Source organism: Neoarius graeffei, chromosome 1 (assembly GCF_027579695.1).
Source record: "Neoarius graeffei isolate fNeoGra1 chromosome 1, fNeoGra1.pri, whole genome shotgun sequence".
Classification (NCBI taxonomy): domain Eukaryota; kingdom Metazoa; phylum Chordata; class Actinopteri; order Siluriformes; family Ariidae; genus Neoarius; species Neoarius graeffei.
In genome coordinates, this window is record NC_083569.1 from 97,009,301 (window position 1) to 97,014,816 (window position 5,516).

At 47.3% G+C, this 5,516-nt stretch overlaps 1 non-coding gene across 1 annotated transcript; it reads left to right on the forward strand.

Moving 5' to 3' along the window:
- LOC132897805 (U2 spliceosomal RNA) lies at positions 1-182 on the forward strand. Its single transcript, XR_009656384.1, has one exon. It is a non-coding gene; the product is annotated as a U2 spliceosomal RNA (small nuclear RNA).
- Positions 183-5,516: the final 5,334 nt, after the last annotated feature.

The window sequence follows — 5,516 nt, forward strand, 5'->3', positions numbered from 1 at the left end:
ATTGCTTCTTGGTCTTTTGGCTAAAATCAAGTGTAATATTTGTTTTTATCAGTTCAATATCTGCTGTAGTCTTTAAATGAGGAAATTATATTAAACAGATTTTTAGAACAGAAAGCTGGAATAGGAGCTTGCTTCACACATCAATCTGGTATTGCAGTATCTCCAGGAATAGTGCCCCTGTTTAAAAAAAAAAAACACCTTGTTTTCTATAATAGATCAGTTTGATGTGCTCTTCAAATAAGGATGGTAAATGGATGTTTTACAGCAGGGAGCTAGAATAAGGGCTTGCTTCTTCTATTTCCTGCATCCACGTGGCATCTCATCACATCACTTCTGTAGAGGACGGCCCTATGTGGACAGTTGAAAGTCATACTTGGAGGACGCTCTGGACACTTACAGTAATGCTTTTATGGCTGAGAACTGCAGTTGACTTGCTAACTTTAGGACTGCAGTTGTCATGAACAGTTTTACACTCAAGTTTCCATCAGTGAAGAGTTTATAACATCAACGAAACTGACTTCATGTTAAAACTGTTAATGTTATAGTCGTGTTGTCTGTTGTTGCCCAAATGAGGATGGGTTCCCTTTTGAGTCTGATTTCTCTCAAGGTTTCTTCCTCATGTCGTCTGAGGGAGTTTTTCCTTGCCACCGTCGCCACAGGCTTGCTCATTGGGGATAGATTAGGGATAAAATTAGCTCATGTTTTGAGTCGTTCAAATTCTGTAAAGCTGCTTTGCGACAATGTTTATTGTTAAAAGCGCTATATAAATAAACTTGACTTGAAACTTGACATTATAGTCGTGCTAGAAACAGTTACTTTGTTCAAAAAGTAAAGAAAAAATTTTTTTTTTCTTTGCTTGGCCTGACTTTTCCCCATTTCATGGTTTTCTCTTTGCTTAACAAGCAACTGGACCATGAGTCTGCAGTAATTCTTTCTCCTACTCTTTCATTAGACAGATCACACAACACTCAACTGTTCCTTTTCAAAATTCAACACCCCCACCCCTTTCTTTATTTTATTTATTTATCAAGAACGCTCGTTGGCCAGATATTTCTCTGCCTGTTTGCAATGGCTAACAAAGCTGTAAAAGTGCAAGAGACTGGCCCAGGCCACCTTACCCTATACCAGCTTTCTGGACCTCCAATAGAGTGCTTTCACCAACATCACCAAAACACGAAAGTTTCAGAGACACTGATTTCTGTAAATAAACAATGCTTGCACTTCATGCAAAAAAAAAAAAATCTCAATTTTTGTAATGGCATTGGCTAAAGAGACTTGCAATAAGAAGACAGAAGCTGCTAGAAAATATGTAGAAGGCCCAGCGTAAGAGCCTGCTATCTGAAGAAACTGCAGTTAATCGATGGCCTGGAACCATATGAAATAGGAGAGGAACTGAGTGAAGACAGTGCATTGCTGCCGGCTGTGACACACCCAGACATCATCAACTAATTAATTTTTTCTCCAAGTCCTGCTGAGGATCTGAAATGTTTCAAGGGACTACAAGCCTATAACCAGATGTGCTGTGGGTGGGTCAGGGAACGAAAAGCACGGAAATTTAGTGAAAATGTCTGGTGAAAGCAAAGGTGTGTACTGTGTATGTAACCAGGATAACGAAACTGTAACAAAAATAAATTATTTCAAGGTCTAGGGGTCACCACACTTAAGGGATGCCCTGGTTTGGGGGTAAAGATTATGTTATTTAAATGCAATGACTGACACTCAGTAACTAATAAATTTTTGACTGTAAAAAAAAAAAAAATCACTTCAGTTTCTTTCTTTTCAATTATTATTGCACAGTTCACCTTTCTCAGTTCACAAATTCACATTTGTTTCTTTCATTTGGAACTTCAAATTCCCCAAAACAATAAAATAAATAAATAAATAAATAAAATTCCGGCCAGTAAAATGAATATAGCTGCAGTTATAAGTTTTGTCTGGTTGTGCACAACCCCCCCCCGGGTATCTCTAAACCAAATGTTTATTTGCAGTCTCTGTCGCTCCCACGCGATGGCCGGATCCCACCAGCACAGCACAAGCCGAGATGAAGTCCTGACTCGAGTCTTGAGTCCAGTCCGATGTCCACCGATCACACTCTCTCCTTCTCTTCTCAGCAGGCTAGCAGCGGACTACTGCTCCTCTTCCCGGTCACACACACACCGCGGTTCACAAAACACCAGACCATTTCCAAAAGAATAATTGTTCAGACACTCCTTATACCGTTCCCAGGTGTAAAATAATACTTTTCTGTCTCTTTTTGTACGGAGCACATGCTGCATGCTCCCTCAAAAAAAAAAAAAAAACAGAAACAAAAATGCATGGCACGGGCGCCACCTATGGGCCATTCTGTAGGGCACTTGGCAACTGCTGCAAAGTGGATGAAAGAACAGTGACATCCTTGTCAGATATTTATCTAGTGGCCTACATTCATGAGGTTCACCATCATAGCAGTCTGAGCTTGCATCATTGCTGTAAGAGCCTGCAACATTGATTTGCTATCTGCTGCTCTGGAGTACAAGATGGCGGCACGTCAGGACGCAGCAGCTTACAGCTCTCCTTTCAAGTGCACGTTTTTGTATTTTTTGTGTGTTATAACTGTTTGTTTCGCGTCACCTACGGACTTCAACACAAGATACACCCATATGGATCTGATAGACATCGGCATTCGGCAAGAAATGATCATTTCAAACGACTTTCATCGCGCTTACAACATTCCGGAGGAGATAGCGAGGGCACCGGGGTCTCCGTGGATTGTTATCGGGTCTGGCAGACGAAGAAGGCGGAGGCGTGAGAGGAAGCAAAAATGGGGATGCAGAGCGGGCCTGCTGAACAAGCTCAGGAAACAGCCATTCAAACCTCCGCTACCAAGCCTCTATCTTTCCAATGCTAGATCCCTGGTACACAAAACGGACGACTTGGAATTACAGCTTGCTGGTAACCGCTACATTCGTGAATGCTGTGCAATCATTATAACGGAGACATGGCTACAACCGCTAATCCCCGACGCTTCGGTGCAGCTAGCAGGCCGCATGCTACACAGATGGGACAGGAATAGTGACTCCGGGAAAAACAGAGGAGGGGGGCTCTGCGTTTACGTGAATGAAGGTTGGTGCAACAACAGTACAGTCTTAGACAAGCATTGTTCTCCTGACCTAGAGTTCATGTCTGTAAGATGCAGACCCTTCTTTCTGCCGAGGGAGCTAGCAGCTGTTATCATCACTGCAGTCTACATACCACCGGACGCTAACGTCAAAACCGCTCTCTCTCTGCTCGCAAACAACATTAACAACCACCAGCGAGCCTACCCAAATGGCGCGCACATCATTGCAGGAGACTTCAATAAGGCAAACCTCAAAACGGTGTTGCCTAAATTTTACCAACATGTGACGTGTGCAACGAGGGGAGTAAATAATCTGGACCATGTTTATTCCAACCTTAAACATGCCTACAGAGCTATTCCCCTCCCCCAGCTCAGACAATCTGACCATCTCTCCCTGTTCCTACCCCCCGCATACACCCCCCTCAGCCGGCAATCAAAGCCACAAAGACAGACAATTACCACCTGGCCTGACGACGCCCTCCCCCGACTCCAGGACTGCTTTGAACGAACACAGTGGGAAGTTTTCCATCACGAGGACCTGGCCACATACACGGATGCAGTGCTAGCTTACATCAAGCACTGCATTGACACGGTCACCGTGGTAAAGACCATTCGGGTGTTCCCGAATGAGAAACCATGGATGACTGGCCAGGTCCGTGCACTCCTACGTGCCCGGGATGCAGCCTTCAGATCCGGCGACCGAGTGCTATACAGTAGGACTCGGGCCGACCTGAAGAAAGGCATCAGCGCAGCCAAAGCGGACCACAGGGGAAGGATTGAGGAGCAGCTGACAAGCCCCAGGCAGCTGTGGCAGGGCATTCAGGCAATAACAAACTACAGGGGCTGTGCTGTGTCAGCCGGGGACTCAGATGCTGCACTTGCGGAGGAGCTGAACAGCTTCTTCACCCGCTTTGAAGCTCAGGCGCAGCACACAGCCAAACCACCCCCTGGACCATCTCCCCAGCTCCCACTACAGCTCACACCTCCCCCCAGCACTTCACCCCAACCCCCACTTCAACCAACAGCAATCACTGGCACTCCCCCACTCATTCTGAAGGTTGAGCCTGAGGATGTGAGACGGGTGCTCCGGGATGTAAACCCCAGGAAGGCAACTGGCCCAGATGGCGTACCAGGGAAGGTGCTCAAGGCCTGTGCTGACCAACTTGCACAGGTCTTCATGGACATCTTCAACAGGTCACTGGAACAAGCCATCGTCCTGACCTGCTTGAAGTCTGCCACCATCATCCCGGTCCCCAAAAAGTCACCCACAGCCAGCCTCAACAACTACCGCCCCGTAGCACTCACCCCTGTCATAACGAAGTGCTTTGAGAAACTGGTCTTGCACCACATAAAAACCTGTCTTCCCCCCACCCTGGATCCCCACCAGTTTGCATACAGGCCTAACAGATCGACTGAGGATGCAATAGCCACTGCTCTCCACTCTGTGCTGAGCCATCTGGAGAGACAAGGGAGCTATGTCAGAATGCTCTTCATCGACTACAGCTCAGCTCTCAACACCATAATACCGGACATCCTGATCCCCAAGCTAACCAGCCTGGGACTCCCATCATCCACCTGCTCCTGGATTAAAGACTTTTTAATCAACTGACCCCAACAGGTGAAGCTGGGCCGTCACCTTTCATCTGCCCGCACCCTCAGCACTGGCTCACCACAGGGCTGCGTGCTGAGCCCACTCCTGTACTCGCTCTACACATACAACTGCAGCGCAATCCACCCAGAGAACATCATCGTCAAATTCGCTGACGACACAACAGTGGTGGGGATGATAACAGGGGGAATGAGGAGGCCTACAGAGATGAGGTCCTGAACCTGGAGAGGTGGTGTGCAACCAACAACTTAGCACTGAACATCTCTAAGACAAAGGAACTCATCCTGGACTTCCGGCGGAACAGCGCTACCCCTGCCCCCCTGTATATCAACGGCGAGTGTGTTGAGCGAGTGCAGACCTTCAAATTCCTGGGTGTCCACATCTCTGCTGACCTCTCCTGGTCAACCAACACGTCAGCCCTGGTCAAGAAGGCCCAGCAGTGGCTACACTACCTCAGAGTGCTCAAGAGGGAGCAACTGAGCACAAGCCTGCTGGTGACCTTCTACCGCTCCACCATAGAGAGTCTGCTGACCTACGCAGTGTCAGTGTGGCACTCTAGCTGCACAGTGGCTGACAGGAAGAGGCTGCAGAGGGTGACCAACACTGCACAAAGGATCATCGGCAGCCCTCTGCCTTCCTTAACTGACATCTACAACTCTAGATGTCTGAATAGAGCAAAAAACATCATAAGGGACATCACCCACCCTGGCTTCCATCTGTTCAACCTGCTACCCTCTGGTAGGCGATACAGGTCCATACTGGCCAGAACAAACAGACTCCGGGACAGCTTCTTTCCTAAAGCAGTCACCA